The 17,600-nt window shown below is 40.3% G+C and overlaps 1 non-coding gene across 1 annotated transcript; it reads left to right on the forward strand.

Moving 5' to 3' along the window:
- Window positions 1-15,436: 15,436 nt before the first annotated feature.
- Window positions 15,437-15,543, forward strand: LOC131257274 (small nucleolar RNA R71). The gene has a single exon (XR_009177282.1). It is a non-coding gene; the product is annotated as a small nucleolar RNA R71 (small nucleolar RNA).
- Window positions 15,544-17,600: the final 2,057 nt, after the last annotated feature.

Raw genomic sequence — 17,600 nt, forward strand, 5'->3', positions numbered from 1 at the left:
AAGCTCTAACACAGATTAGGGTTAGGTTAACTTACCCAAAGATGAACTGAGAATCGCCGAAATAACGATTCTAAAGTGAAGGTTTAAGGATGAAGAAGAACAGGAAAGAATCTAAGATGATTCACCAACTTCTCTCTCACTTTCTCTCTCTTTTCCTCCCTCTTTCTTAGTTAGGGTTAGGAAATTCGTATGGAAAAGAGAGCTAGGGTTTTAACGTCTATAAATAGGCCTAACTTTGATGAAAATAACCCCAGGGCCAAAGTATACTTAGGGTATAACCAAAACAAGCCTCTCTCGATCCAACGAAGCACTTCCGGTGGGCCTATTATCACGAAAGGTCGGACTTAAGCTCACTGACCATGGATTTAGGTCAAGCTGAGTTTTCGTACCAACCGGACCTTCAGATCAGCCGTGGCAGACCACACTCAATTCAACGGTCACTGAATCTCGATCAGGTCCACAAGCACAAGGACATGCCTGGACCACCTTCGCTGATCAGAGGGTGAAATTGGGTCAGAATCCAATGGTCAGATTGCTTAAAATCATCGCGCAAGCGACACGACTCAGATTTCACAAAATCTTATTAAATTTCCAACCGTTCCCACACTCCATACTCCGAACTCAGTCAAATTGACCCAGAACATCACATGGACTTAATTTTGAGGTGATGGTCAAGCCCAACATGGTGACCGCAACAGCCTAAGATCATCGCTATCGGACTTTCGACGCGCGGTCCAGGTCCTATCCAAAACTTCCAAAAATTCCCAAGAGCAACTAGCTTAAGCGATGAATCCCATATTTCAGAGTAACATAGCGTTAACCATTCTACAGGTTTTGAGTCATACAGATCCAATTTAAAGTGATTGATGAAAATTTCACAAGCAATCGAGTTAGCGCTAATTACCCCAAAAAGCTTCTAAGGAAAACAGAGGTAGTAATCGGGTCTTGGCACAAAATTTTCAGGGTCATTACAGTTCATTACCGAGCCCAGAGGAGAGATGTTGTTTATATGATGTCGTGTGCCATAGAGGAGCCCATAACTGTGAGCATCGACCAGTTACCTGTGGTTTGTAAATTTCTCGATGTGTTCCAGGAGATTCTAAGATTATCGCCTCGCTGACACACCGAGTTTCAGATTGATCTTGTGCCCGGTACCATGTCTATTTCGAAGGCCCTGTAATGTATGACACTATTAAAGTTGCAGGAAATACAGAAGCAATTGGATGAGTTGTGCGAGTTGGGCTTTATCCGTTCGAGCAGTTCACTGTGGGGAGCATTGGTACTCTTCATGAAGAAGAAGGATGACTCGTTGAGGCTCTGCGTGGACTCCCGCGAGCTCAACAAAGTCACGATCAAGAATAGGAACCCACTCCCGATGATTGATAATTTGTTTAATCAGCTATAGGGTGCATAGTTCTTTTCGAAGAACGACCTGCATTCCAGTTATCATTAGAATCGGGTCCGAGAGGAGGACATTCTGAAGACGGCTTTCAGGACATGCAACGGTCATTTTGAGTTCCAGGTCATGTCCTTCGGACTGACAAATGTGCCCGCAGTATTCATGTAGTTGATGAATGAGGTCTTCCGGTCATATCTTGATCAGTTTGTTGTGGTGTTCATCAATGACATCCTGATTTATTCCAGGACCCGTGAGGAGCATGTTCAGCATCTGGAGGTTACCTTGCAGACCCTCCGCGCACACCAGCTCTATGCGAAGCTGAAGAAGTGCGAGTTCTGGCAGGAGGAGGTGAAGTTCCTCAGTCACGTGGTGATAAGGGAGGGCGTCGCAGTGGACCCTCGAAGGTTGAGGCAGTGCATCAGTAGAGCCAGTCCACACGAGCGTCCGAGATCCACAGTTTTCTTAGTTTGGTAGGCTACTACCAGCGTTTCATTGAGAGCTTCTCTCGTATTGTAGCCCCGCTGACCAGGTTGACTTAAAAGGGCGTAGAGTTTGTTTGGAGCGACGCCTGTGAGTGAGCATTTACAGAGTTGAAGGACCGCCTCATGTCCACTCCTGTCCTCACTCTTCCCTCTGGGAGTGATTGATTTATTGTATTTATCGATGCCTCACATATTGGTTTGGGTGCTGTCCTGATGCAGCACGGGAGACCAGTGGCTTTCACATCTCACTTGCTCAAGGTCCATGAGCAGAACTACCCCACGCATGATTTGGAGCTGGCAGTAGTTGTCTTCACACTAAAGGTGTGGATGCACTATCTATATGGGGTTAGGTTCGAGCTCTTCTTTGACCATAAGAGCTTGAAGTACCTCTTCTCGCAGTCCGAGTTGAACATGAGGCAGAGGCGCTGGATGGAGCTTCTAAAGGACTATGATTTTGATCTTCATTACCACTCAGGCAAGGTGAACGTGGTGGCAGATGCCCTCAGCCGTCAGCCACGAGGCCTGGTGGCATATATGATGGTCCAGGAGTGAAGGATGCTCGAGGATATAGTAGAGTATGACTTTGAGTTTGGTCTACAGTCTTTTATCGTTTAGCTATCGAGCCTGTCGATTCAACCCTCTCCTGTCGCTAGGGTGATCAAGGCTCAGCAGACAGACGAGTCATTATAGGATTACCGAGTAGAAGTAACATTTGAGAGCCAGACAGGTTGGTAGATTGGTTCTGACGGTGGACTTCACTTCAGAGGCCGATTATGTGTCCCAGATATTCCTGAGTTGCATAAAGATCTTATGACCGAGGCACATTGATTGCAGTTTTCTATTCACCATGGCTTGACAAAGATGTACCGTGACATGAGCCGACAGTATTTTTGGGCAGGGATGAAGCATTAGATCACCAGTTTTGTGATCGAGTGTGACACATGCCAGCGTGTCAAGGCCGATCATCAAAGACCCCCTGATTTATTGCAACCATTGAGTGTCCTGATGTGGAAGTGGGAGCGTGTCGATAGATTTTATTATGGGCTTGCCAAGGACTCAGCGCGGTCATGACGCCATCGGGGTTGTTGTGGATCGTTTGACGAAGTCGGTACATTTCCTTACGAGGCATGCGATTTGGTCTATGGACCAGCTTGCGAAGTTATTTATCAAGGAGATTGTAAGACTGCATGGCATTCTAGTCTCGATCGTTTTTAACAGAGACCCGAGGTTCTCATCTCAGTTTTGGAGGAGCTTCCAGAGAGCAATGGGGACTGATTTGTAGCTCAGCATCACGTACCATCCGCAGACCGATGGCCAGACCGAGAGGGTCAACTAGATCCTTGAGGATATGCTTTGGGCCTGCATGAGTGATTTCAGGGGTAGATGGGATGAGCATATATGATTAACTGAGTTCGTATACAACAACAGCTATTAGGCGACCATCAGTATGACTCCTTTTGAGGCACTATTTGACAGACCATACAGATCACCGAGTTATTAGACTAAGGTTGGAGAGCGTCATCTCCTAGGTCCCGATCTTAGGCTACAGACGTCAAAGGCTATTGATATCATCAAGTAGAGGATAAGCACAGCTCAGAACCGGCAGAAGAGTTTTGTTGATCGCCGGCGTCGTCCCTTAGAGTTTGATGTAGGAGACCATGTGTATCTCAAGTTCTCACCCATGAAGGGCGTAGTTCGATTTGGAGGGAAGGGCAAGCTTGCCTCGAGGTTCATAGGATATTTTAAGATCACTAGGCTCGTTAGTGTCGTGGCCTATTGGCTTACCTTACCATCTCAGTTGTCTGGCATCCACAACATTTTTCATGTCTCTATAGTGAGGAAGTGTGGGTCAGACATCGTTCTTGTAATTGATTAGAAGCCGTTAGAGTTTCATAAGGACACTTCCTATATTGAGCAGCCGGTTCGCAACCTTGATCAGAAGGAGCAGGTCCTCCGGACCAAGGTCATTCCATTGGTGAAGGTTTAGTGGGGTCACCATTCTATTGAGGAGGCTTCTTAGGAGCGTGAGGCCGAGATTCGAGAGCGCTATCACCATCTCTTTGATGATTGATTATGTGTTGTATTTTGTATGTTGTATCTAATTTTATATAATGATGTTATGTTTCTTATTCCTCATGAGTTATCTCTAGTTGCGATGATTGTGTAAATTCAAAAGATGAAATTTCTATTAGGTGGGGGCTCCCATATCTTAGTCCGTACCAATCCGTAAGTTTCAGCGATCCTCCCTGTCGAATTTTGGCAATCCTCGACCTGTATCTAACATTTGCGCGTGATCCTAAGCTGAGTCCTGCAAACCAGAGTTGACTCAACCTGAGACTTATACCTTAGTGATCGCGTCGTCACCGCGATTCTGATGTCGCATCTTGCGCGCCGAGGCGATACCCGGGCCAAGAGATGTGGGCCAGCGTTCAGTTCGAGGAAAACATTGCGTGTTGCAAAACCCAAGAGAATCTCTACCTAATGTCACATCCATCAATCAATCAATCCCATCAAAAGTCAAGTACATGTCAAGTACACCATCACCTCACACCCATCCCCAAGTAGCCCTATAAGTCAAAAAGTTCTTATTCAGCCCATATCCTTCTTACACCATCTACCCCTAAAGTCAAAAAGCTCTTACACACCCATCACTCACCACATCCATCACTCCGTCACCCATCCCTCTCTCTCTCTCTCTCTCTCTCTCTCTCTTTCTCTTTATAACCCCCTCTCTCTCATTCTCAAACCAATTTTCCAAGCAACCCAAAAGATCACACGTCCAAGCTCTTTCAACCTCCAAGAGAGCTTTGTGTGTGGCCCACTTCCTACCCTCTCATCTCCCATCTCAACCATTAAAACTCCATCTCTTCCATTAGGATCAAAGTTAAGGTGCAAAGGAAGCCAAGGGAGCAAGAAGAAGTGGACAGTGGGTGATCTTAGACCCACATTTTTAGTCTTTTTTGTATTTGTCTTTTGTGGTCTAAGGGCCCACATATGGTGGGACCCACTTGATGTATGCTTGTATGCAAGAGGGGCCCATAGTGGCAGGGCCCCTCCTCATCGCTGATCTCTCTCCTCTCTCTCTCTCTCTCTCTCTCTCTCTCCCTCTCTCTCTCTCTCTCTTTCTATGATTATGGCCCACCATGAAGTATATACTTTATCCATGCCATTCACCGTCACGGGACCCATCCGATGGATGAGTTAGATCTACATTGTCCAGCCCGTTACCAGGCCTAGACGGAAGGAAAAGCACAAATATTAGATTGATCCAATTAGGTGGGCCACGTCCATGTGGGACCCACCATGATGTCATGTTATATCCAAGCCGTCCAGCGTCCTTGGATGCCGGACGTGGTAGCAGTGAAGTGTGGATTGACGTACGGTGTGGTAGCAGTGAAGTGTGGACTGACAGTGGGTGTACTATCAGTGAAGTGTGTGCTGACAGTGGGGTCCATGGGACCCATCCACGTCCTCCATCCCCTTCAATGGGCCACACCATAGTGTATGTGTTTTATCTAAACCGTCCACCACCCCTGGACAGTGGGACCCACATCCATGTGGGGCCCTCCTTGATACATTCATCCACACCCAGATCCATAGCCCAAGAGGTAGACTGGGTGAAAGATACCTCGGTTCAATGCTGAGGTCTTGGCATTGATTCCCTTGTACGGGTGGCTAACAGTGAAGTGTGGATTGACAGTGGGGTCCATGGGACCCACCCACGTTGTCCATCCATTTAGGTGGGCCACACCACAATGTATGTGTTATAAGAACTGCCCACCATCATTAGACGGTGGGACCCACGTCTGTGTGGGGCCCTCCTTAATGTATGTAACTGTCCAGGCCGTCCAACGGCCTAGAAGTTACATTGATATAATATATATATATATATATATTATATTGTATATTATATATTATATATTGTATATTATATATATATATATATATATTATATTATATATTTTATATATACATGAGGGTGGGCCCTATGTGGGACCCACCTCTACCTATTTTAAGACTGCACGCTGCACGTGTAACAGCTACCTAGCTGCTCTAGTTAATGTTTGTATGGCCTGTGGGACCTGTTGCATGTGTGGATGAAATCCACACCGTCCTGCTATGTAGACCTCATCGCTAGCTGCTGCATGGATAACAACAAGTTCTGTGTGTCCCACCTGTTCCATCCACACTATCTATTTATGGGACCCACCATGATACATGTGTTGTATCCAAACTGTCCAACCATTTGTGAGATCATTTTTAGAATGGAGTAAATGAGTGAGATCCAAAGTTTAAGTGGACCCCACCATTTATAATAATAATGGGGTACAGTGACATCCACCATTTAAAACTTTTTAGGAGTCACAGTGGTTCCCACCTAAGTCGATATTTGGTTTTCACTTCATCTATCTCTATGCTAACTTATAAATAGGTCGGATCTCAAAATACATAAGGGTGGGCCCAATTTAATATACATTTGGCCCATTGGGTGGCCAATTTGATATACATGAAGCCTATTCGACTCAACCTATTTTGGTGGGCCCATTTGAATTGGCCCATTTGATTCGGCCCATTTTGGTCGGCCCATTCGAATCGGCCCATTTGATTCGGCCCATTTTGGTCAGCCCATTTGATTAACACATTTGATTCGGCCCATTTGAATCAGCCCATTTGATTCGGCCTATTTGGTTAGCCCATTTGAATCAGCCTATTCGATCGACCCGATAAGACGTATGTGAGGCCCATGTGTGGGGCCCAATATGATGTATGTGTGGCCGTTACATTGTGTATAAATTCCTTATGTAGGCCACTCCTTGGGAGCAATGTTGGTTGGATGTCCACATTAATGGGCAATGATGGTTAGATGTCCTTATTGTGACCTTCCCTTGAGCCTTGTTAGGCCCATTTTCTTCGTGGGTTAACCCAAATAAGTGGGCCCCATTTACCGTAGACAAATGGTTTCGTACTATCGGATTTGATATAACCATGGCCGATGGCCGATCTTCATATTATGGTTTGATCGGCTATTCATATATGGATCCCGCCTTACTTATAACCCCGATTCTAATTATCAATTCCAATTTTTGATTTTGATTATCGATTTCGATTTTCGATTTCGATTCTGAGTATATGACAACATAGCATCATGATACATGTCCATACACATTATCTGCATGCTTGTGATGAGATGAGTGATTGATCATAGCACATGTCTTTGGGCAGATTGTTTATGGGCTCCCTGATAGGTGGAATTGCCCTACATGAGCAAACAATACACGTAGGATTGTTGCATGACTGGATAGTGGGGTTCATGCATTTCACATTGTGTGACATAGTTACTGTACGCCCTAGCGACATCAGGGCCGTAACCTCCACAGGCATATCATGGTTGGCAGGATTGGACACCGAAAATCATGTTCTACATGGGGTGCTATAGATGTCCCCGGATGAAAGTTCCCAAACCCTTTATGGTACCAGGTAGTTGCTCCAACGTCTAGACCGAGTGAGTGTGTGAGCGCCGAGTGCCGATTACCAGAAGGCCGCATTTTTCACTGTGTCGTGGTCGGTTGGAAGGGGGTGCGGCCTTACCCACCTGAGAGGAGGGGGCAAAGTTAGGCTGAGTTTGACCAGCTCGAGGAATGGGTCCGCTATCGACGAGCCGAGCTCGATATTGGCAGGCGGATAGTGAGGTCTCTTCCACTCACCTTTTGGTATGCGATAGGGCGACAATTTGGTTTGGAGTGTACTAGACCCTGGTGATATTTCAGAGTTGAGCTGTATTGATATGTGGGCTTATATGAGTATTGGTGTGCTTCGTTTGCATTTTGCATCACATGGCCCTAGTATGGCCAACATCATTCATGCCTTGCATCGCATGGCCTTGGTACGGCCTATAGTATTCATGTATTCATCAGCATATTCTGCATTACTTTGATATTGCATAATAACATTACTACATTGCGCACACACTTTCACCACCCTCTAAGATTTCCATAAGCTTATGCATGACCGTTGCGTGCAGATTACATTGGATCGCAGTAACGCTAGGGATAAAGGGTGTGGCAGATCATCTTAGAGCTTTTGTCTATCATCATTATATTTTCCTTTACGCGCACTGTACTTATAAATTTTTAATCATAGTGAAAATGTGATGGAGTTTTTGGTTATTGTTTGTGGGTTATGCTTTTGGTTATACTTATTACAAATCAAACTGACGTTGAAAATCCTCCTCGTAGATCGGAACCTAGCGAATGGGCGTTGGGAGCCGAGAATGGGGTATTACGTAGGCTGTCGGCCCCAGATTTGGCGATCAGAAATTTTGTGAGCCCGGTTTCCGAGTTTGGGGTGTGACACGGTTAGACTGAAAAGACACCGGTCGAACAGAAATAAGGCTTCTCTACACTAACAGATCGAAAGAATCCATGTCATCCCACACAGTAATCTCCACATTGACTTGCATTCTATAGGGTCGCGAAGTAGTAATAATCTCAGTAAGACTAAGGTTGAATCCACAGTGATTGAAACTTGTATGTTTCTGAAATTAACTAGAAGTAAAACTAAAAGAAGATGTGAAACTAATTCTGAAGTATTTGAGAGAGTAATTATGAATAAAGTAATTAAAACTAAGAAGTTAAAGGTGGGAACTAGGGTGCTAAGGATTCACTTGTAGTGATCAGAGAGCCCTCTTGCTTAATTCAAGTGACACAATTAGAATTGGAGTCCTATCCTATCTAATTGGAAAATATATCAATAAAACAAAATCTGAACTTCCATTGACCTAATTCTCAATGAAGGAGAACTATGATAATTGGCAAAGATTCCATCACCAAACCATGCTTAGGAGACAATGGCAAACAACAGGATTTACCAATCCCATAATCTCAAAGTAGGAGAATTGTGAAGATTATGAAGGATTCCATCACCCTATTATGCCCAAGGGATGATGATGAACAACATGACTTACTAATTTCACAATCTCAAATCAGGAAAAGAAGATACTCAAAGCTATTGTAGATCTACTATAATTTGAGTCACAATAAACCATTAAAAATTGAAAGTATTCTTTAAATATCAAATTAGAATTCATGGAGTTCAACATAAACATGCATCAAAGTGATAAAAACATCTGATTATGCTAAAAGCTTCACCTTTTAGCTCTAGCTAAGTGGTTTAGCCAAGCATAGATATAATTGGATCTAAAACCCTAGAAGAAAGCATGAAAACAACTTAAGAAAAAAAAACTATTGGCAATGGCTTCTCCACCCTTTTACTCCACTCCTTAAACCCTAGAAGATGCCTAGGAACATCCTACGGAGTCCTATTTATAGTTTTGGAATTCCAAGTTTCGCATCTAGTTGAAAAACTCTAGAAACTGCCTCAAATTTACGCAGTGTGCTAAAATAGACTTCACTCTGCATAGTTTCCCAAAATAGACTTCACGCTGTGCAATTTCACAAAATGACCTAGACTTTCAGAATACACTTTTTTAGGATGATTTCAGGATTCCTTTTCCTCACTTTAAATCTTAGATTCTCTTCATTCCTCACTTGGTTTTCTTGGATCTTTGGCATATGAATTCTTCAATCTTGCTCTCCTAAGATCCATCCATTGCCTTGGTGATTCTTGAGCATCAAATCTATGCTTTTATCACCCTTTTCAATCCAAGCTCTTAAATTCACCTTGCAACACAAACATGAGTAGAATAGAACATTACGCTTTACCATGTTCATAAAACCAAGATATAAATGGGGGATAATATGCAATATTTGACCCTCAATACAATCCCCAACCAGCATTTTGCTAGTCCTGAGCAAAGTATGTGAAAAATATTACAAGAACCACGGGATAATTTCTATGAGCTTAAGTTCTATAAGCTTAAGTGGTTTAAAAAAATCCAGATAGTAGAATTCTAAAATACATCAATATTGTGTATTACCTTCTCCTAAACTATAACACTTGGTATGTTTCATAATCAAGTTCAAAACATTAATCCATCAACTAGAACAATTCCAAACATTGAGTTCCATGGGTGCAAAATGAAGTCTAGACTTATCACAATCAAAGGTTTAATTCTTCATTTTATAATAATAATGGCAATCTAAAGAGCATTTAAGACAACCAAAACCTAAACCGAAACTTACCTTACAGTTCATAATTCCCTTTTTTTATTCCTCTAGCTTTTTATTTTTCCATCAATGGCTTTGACATTATGTTAACCTTTTTAAAGATTTTTAATAGGTGGCTTTTTCTAAGACAAATATTTTTTAACTGGATATTATTATTATTATTATTATTTACATGATGGACAAATTCCCTAGGTTGGTTCCTTTCATGCTAAATAATTACCAAGTTAACAATTCAATGTTGACTGAAGCTTTAATGTGAAGCTAGATGTGACATATGACATCATGACTCGATCAATGTTTAAAACTCCTAATCGTGGATTAATAATTCGAACTTACTTTGAAATCTCCAAGTAACTGAATCCAAGATATATAAATTATCAATATTAAGCATCTTAAACTTCAACTTTTTTTAAAAGAAAATTCTTACAATTTTTGCTCAAAAACTACGAAAACAACTGATTAGTTTACCTAATCTCCCATCCCTAACCTAAAATCTACATTGTCCTCAATGTAAAAGAAATAAGCATATAATGCAAAAGAGGCAATGAAGAGAAAAAGGGAAGGAATAGGAAGATAGTACCTGAAGAAGGAATTTTGAGGCTTTACCTATAATCTCAGTACGAAGATGGGTTAGCACAAAAGACTCAAACAACCAATAAGCAAACTATCCTAAACAGCGGAAAACAAACTATCCTAAATAGTAGAAAGAAAACTATCCTAAAACAGCAGAAAGCAATAAACCTAACTACACCTCTATTAGACTAGGTGGTCAATCCTGATAAATAAGATTATTAAGAGGTGCGGATATGTCCTCTGAATCAAAATTTTTAACAAATGGCTTTAAACGATGTCCATTCACTTTGAAATCATTGCCATTATTTCGATTCTGAATCTCGATGGCCTTATAAGGATAGACATTAATAACAGCGAAAGGGCCAGTCCAACAAGATCGGAGTTTTCTCGAAAAGAGATGTAACTGAAAATTGTACAAAAGGATCTTCTGACCTGGTGTGAGTGGTTTTCTGAGAATGTGTTGGTCATGAAACACCTTCATTATGTCCTTGTAAATTCTTGAATTTTCGTATGCATCATTCTGTATTTCTTCGAGTTCATTTAACTAGAGTTTGTATAGCGAGCCAGCATTGCCTAAATTGAAGTTTAGATTTTTAATTGCCCAGTAGACCCTATGTTCCAACTCCACAGGGAAGTAGCAAGCCTTCCCATAGACAAGTCTAAATGGAGACATTTCAATAAGGGTTTTAAATGTACTGTAAGCGTATAAAGCATCAGTCAATCAGATTGACCAATCCTTGTGGTTAGAGTTAAACATCTTTTCCAAAATGTGTTTAATTTTCCTATTGGAAATCTCAGCTTACCCACTTGTTTGTCGGTGGTATGGAGTGCTCACCTTGTGAGAGATGCCATATTTCTTCATTAAGTTCACAAATGGTCTATTACAAAAATGTGAGCCCCCATCACTAATGATGGCTCGAGGCATTCTGAACCGGGAAAGGATGTTTTTTTTTAAGAATTTAATAACCGTTTGATGATTATTATTCCGACATGGAATCACTTTGACCTATTTAGTGACATAGTCTACTGCTAGCAGAATGTATAAATTCTCAAAAGATTGGGAGAATGATCCCATGAAATTGATGCCCAAGCAATCAAATGCTTCTATGATAAGAATGGGGTTTAAGGGCATCATATTTCGATGAGTCAATGCTCCCAATTTCTGACAAGGCTCACAAGCTTTGCAAAACCACACTGCAGAATCTTGGTTGTGACTTTTTAGCAGAAAAGTGACTACCACAAGCTTGAGAGTGAATGAAAGAGATGACACTTTGGTGGTCATTATCTGGCGCATATCTCCTTAAGATTTGGCCTGGGCAATATTTAAACAAATACGGATCATCCCTGAAAAACTTGCATACCTCAATGAAGAATTTTTTCTTATCTTGCACAGTCCAATGTGTTGGCGTGAAACCTGTGGCAAGATAATTAGCAATATCAGCAAACTAAGGTAAGTGGGAGACTTTAAACAATTGTTTGTCAGGGAACATGTCATTTATCTGTATTGTCTGAAGGGAATTAAGGAGATTAAGGCGGGAAAGATGGTCAGCCACGACATTTTCTACTTCCTTTTTATCTTTTATTTCTAAATCAAATTCTTGGAGTAGAAGGATCCACCTTATCAAATGAGGCTTAGCATCATTCTTAGAAAAAAGATACTTGAGCATCGCATGATCAGTGTAGATGATGATCTTGGATCCGATCAAGTAGGACCTAAATTTGTCCAAAGTGTATACTACGACTAAGAGTTCCTTCTCCATAGTAGAGTAATTCATTTAGGTAAGATTTAAGGGTTTACTTGCATAATGTATAACATAGGGCTTTTCTTTCTTTTCTCTGACCTAGCACCACCCTAAGAGCCTAGTCGGATGCATCACACATAAGTTTAAAAGGAATACTCCAATCGGGTGGCTACATGATAGGTGCGCTGGTTAGCATGCCTTTGAGCTTAGAAAAAGCTTCATGACATTACTCAGTCCACTCGTATGGTACATCCTTTTGAAGTATATTGCATAAAGGATGAGAGAGGTGACTAAAGTCCTTTATGAATCTTCTATAAAATTTGACGTGTCCCAAGAAGGACCGCACATCTCATATGCTTTTAGGTGGAGGTAAGTTAGAGATAAGGTCAATCTTACCCTTATCAACCTCAATTCCATTGGACGAGATGATATGTCCTAGGACAATTCCCTTACAAACCATGAAGTGGCACTTCTCCCAATTCAATACCAAGTTCTTTTCTTTACATCGCTTCAGCATATTTTTCAAAATTCGTTGAAGGATGGACCAAATACCGAGAAGTCGTCCATGAAGACCTCTAAATATTGCCCCACTATATTAGAAAAAATACTCAACATATATCGCTGAAAAGTGGCTGGGGCATTACATAGACCGAATAGCATCCTTCAGTAAGCGAAGGTGTCATATGGACATGTAAATATTATTTTTTCCTGATCTTCAAGGGCTATCTTGATCTGATTGTAGCTTGAATATCCATTAAGGAAATAGTAATAGGAATGACTAGCTAGCCTTATTCAAAATTTGATCAATGCAGGGCAAAGGGAAGTGTCTTTCCTCGTGACGGTATTCAACTTCCTATAGTTAATGCACATTCTCCAACTGGTAGTGATCCTAGTTGGCATGAGTTCGTTATTGGCACTGGCTATGATGGTGAATCCAAACTCCTCAGGAACCACTTGAGTTAGACTCACCCATTGGCTATCAGATATTGAATATATGATACCCACATCCAATAGCTTAAGAACCTCGGCCTTAACCACTTCTTTCATGTTTGGATTTAGTCTACGTTGTGGTTGCCAATATATCTTTACATTTTCCTCAAGATGAATGCGGTGAGTACAAATTAAAGGGTCAATTCCCTTAAGGCCTGTAATTAACCATCCAAGGGATCTTTTGTGCTTAATGAGAGCAGAGATAAGCATACTCTCTTGTTCTTACACCAGGTGGAAAGAGATCACCACCGGGTATGTCTCATCTTAACCTATATAGACATATTTCAAATCAGAGGGCAAATGTTTTAGGTCAAGCATTGGCATCTTAAGGTTAGATGGTAAAGGCACTACATTAGTTTAGGGTAATTCTTCAAATTGTGGCCTTTACCGGTTAACTTCAAGTACCGGCACAGTATCAAGCATGATACCTATCTCCCTAATCACATCATCATCAAAATTATGGGAGTGGGCCAGGCACATCTCTAGAGGGTCAGAGGATAAGGTCAGAAAAGTTCTATCTTTTACGAAAGAGTCAATTAGGTTAATATCATGGGAATAGTCATCTTCCTCTGGCTGTTTGCCTATATTAAAAAAGATATTTAACTCAAATGTCATATTTTCAAAAGATAAACTCATGACTCTATTCTTGCAATTAATGATTACATTTGATGTGGCAAGGAATGGGCAACCAAGAATGACAGAAATTTGAGTGCTTATGTCCACGATGGGTTGAGTATCTAAGATGATAAAATTTATTGGGTAATTGAATTTATCAACCTGGACCAGCACATCCTCAATTATCCCTCTCGGTACATAAACTGAGCAATCAGTAAGTTGTAATGTGGTCCGGATGGGTTTTAATTCACCTAGACTCAGTTGTTCGTAGACCGAGTACGGGATTAGATTTACACTCGCTCCTAAGTCAAGAAGTGCGTGCTCAATTCAGTAATTCTCAATTACACAAGCGATGGTTAGGATCTTTATATTTCTATGGCACATCTTGCTTTAGGATGACACTTACTTTTTCTGTTAAAAAAAATTCTTTTGAATATTTTGCCATCTTTTAGTCGTACATAAGTCTTTTAGAAATTTAGTATATGAAGGTATTTGTTTAATGACATCTAATAGAGGAATATTGACCTTCACTTGTTTCAACACCTCTAGAATGTCCTGAGAATTAGATAGTGGTTTTAGTACAATCAACCGTTGGGGGAATGGTTCAATAGGCTTACCTTAAAGCTCCGGTTCTAATTCTTATAGAGTAGTTTAAGGTCTATCAGTTTCATCTATTTTCAGGTCCTTAGACTTTTTAGCCCTAACTGGAATAGATTTGTCAATTGTTTTACCACTCCTAAGGGTGGTGATAGACTTGGCCTACTCCATTTGATTTAAAGAGCTTGGATCACTTATTTCGTATTACGGTTTAGGATTCGGGAAAGGTTGAGCAGGAAGCATCTCCTTCTCTATAACCATAACACGTGAATCCATCTTTTGCATAAATTTTGTAAGTTCTCATAATTCTTGGGTAAGCTCTTAAGTTTGTGTGGAATTTTGGACTGGTTCCTCTTGAGGCATCCCTTGATTTGGAATTTGATTAGGGAATCCTTAAGGAGTAGCAGTTTGTCCATTCCTCCAACTAAAGTTTGGATGATTTCTCCAACTAGGATTGTATGTATTGGAGATGGGTTCATTGAAAGGTCTTTAGTAATTATTCATACATTAGATCACTCATTCAGTACCTCTTAAAAAGCAGGTAATGTTGGGCAATTTCCAGTTGTGTGAATGTTGCAAGCATAAAAATCGCAAACAGTTTCCTTAGCTTTATCCTTCTTTAGTTCCATGGCTTTGAATTTCCTTATGAGATTAGCCACTTTAACATTGATATCATCATCCTCTTTCAGAAGGTATATTCCACCCCTCTCATTTGATTGACTGGGCCTAGAAGTGGTGCTCGATTTTGGGGAGGTGTCCCATGATTGTGCGTTTTCAGTAAGTCTATCCAAATAATCCCACACATTATCGACATTTTTGTTCATGAATTCCTCATTGCACATTGTCTCGACCAATTGGCGCATGGAAGATGTTAGTCCATCATATAAAAAGTATGTAATGTGTCACGCTTCAAAACCATGTTGTGGGCATGAACTGACAAGATCCTTGAATCGCTCCTAACATTGAAAGAATGTTTCATCTTCCTTTTGGGTGAAGTTCATGATTGACTTTCTGAGGGTGTTTGTTTTATGGTGTGGAAAAAATTTCTTTATGAACTCCCTTGTCATATCATTCCATCTACCAATAGATTGAGGACGTAGTGAATGCAACTACGTCTTAGCTTTCTCTTTTAAAGAAAAGGGAAAGAGTTTCAACGTGACCGTATCATCAAACACGATAGGAAAATATAAAGTGACTATGATCTCATCAAACTCTTTCAGGTGTAAATACAGATTTTCATACTCAAACCCATGGAATTTTGGAAGGAGTTGGATCACCCCTGACTTGATATTCATGTCCCATATTTTTTGGAAAAACGATGCATGAAAGTGTGCTCAACCCCGCCAGTTATAAATAATCTTGTAAAGTATAAGGCAGGGGTGCTTGATGCACCTCATTCATATCCTGGATTTCCTCAACCCTAGGTTGAGGTGGATATGGAGGTTTATTAGTCTTTTGATTGGTAGCCATAACTTAACTCTATGGATCTCGAGCAGTGTCTAATCCTGTGATGGATAGATAACCCCTCAACCAATCCTCCTTCACTCAAGAGACGTCAAGTATTGTCACGGACCTACTTGGGTATGAAACATTTTTAGCCCTCAATTTCAAAATCTAACCTAAACCTAAAAGAAAAAAGGAAATAGAAATCTAGAAATAGAAAGAGAGAATTAGAAAGAAGTTACCAAATTAGAAGTTTCTATATTAGGATCCTGCAGAAGAAAAAGGAAAGTGAATTAGTTTTTAAAAACGAAAAATGAAAGTTTCTAAAAATAGAAAGTAAATTAGTTTCTAAAAAAGATTAGGAAAGGAAATTAGTTTCTAAAAACAAAAAAGGAAAGTTTCTAAAAGTTAGTTTTAGAAAACATATTAGGAAAGTTTCTAAACCTAAAAATAGAAAGCTAAATTAGTTTTTTAAAAAAACAATAGGAAAGTTTCTAAATCTAGAAATAGAAAGGAAAGTTAGTTTCTAAAAATAAATTAGAAAGAACACTAACCTAAAAATAAAAAGTAAATAAATCCTAATCTTAACCTAATTTCAAAAATAATCAAATACAGAAAATGCAACTGTCAGTCCCTGGCAACGGCACCAAAAACTTGTTCACAACCTTAAGTGTAGGGTCGTGATGTAGTAATAATCTTGGTAAGACCAAGGTCGAATCTATAGGGACTGAAACTTGTATGTTTCTAAAATTAACTAGAAGTAGAACTAGAAGAAGATGTGAAACTAATTCTAAAGTATTTAAGAGAGTAATTATGAATAGGGTAATTAAAACTAAGAATCTTAAAAGTGGGAACTAGGGTGTCAAGGATCCACTTGTAGTGATCAGTGAGCCCTCTTGCTTGATTCAAGTAACATAATTAGAATTGGAGTCCTGTCCTATCCAATTGGAAAATATATCAATAAAATCAAATCTGAACTTCCATTGACCTAATTCTCAATGAAGGAGACCTATGATAATTGACAGGGATTCCTTCACCAAACCATGCCTAGGAGACAATGGCAAACAATAGGATTTACCAATCTCATAATCTCAAAGTAGGAGAATTGTAAAGATTAGGAAGGATTCCATCACCCTACCACGCCCAAGGGACGATGGTGAACAATAAGACTTACTAATTTCACAATCTCAAATCAGGAAAAGAAGATACTCAAAGCTATTGTAGATCTACTATAATTTTAGTCACAATAAACCATTAAAATTTGAAAGTATTTCTTAAATATTGAATTAGAATCCATGGAATTCAACATAAACATGAATCAAAGCGATAGAAACATCTCATCATGCTATAAGCTTCACCTCTTAGCCCTAGCTAAGAGGTTTAGCCAACCATAGACATAATTAGATCTAAAACCCTAGAAGAAAGCATGAAAACAAGTAAAGAAAAAGAAGAAAAACTCTTTGCGACGACTTCTCTACCCTTTTGCTCCAATCCTTAAACCCTAGAAGATGCCTAAGAATATCCTAAGGAGTCAATCCTATTTATAGTTGTGGAACTCCAAATTTCGCACCTAGTTGGAAAACTCTAAAAACTGCCTCAAATTTACGCAATTTGGTAAAATAGACCTCACTCT

The sequence above is a fragment of the Magnolia sinica genome, chromosome 9, assembly GCF_029962835.1.
Source record: "Magnolia sinica isolate HGM2019 chromosome 9, MsV1, whole genome shotgun sequence".
Taxonomy (NCBI): Eukaryota; Viridiplantae; Streptophyta; class Magnoliopsida; order Magnoliales; family Magnoliaceae; genus Magnolia; species Magnolia sinica.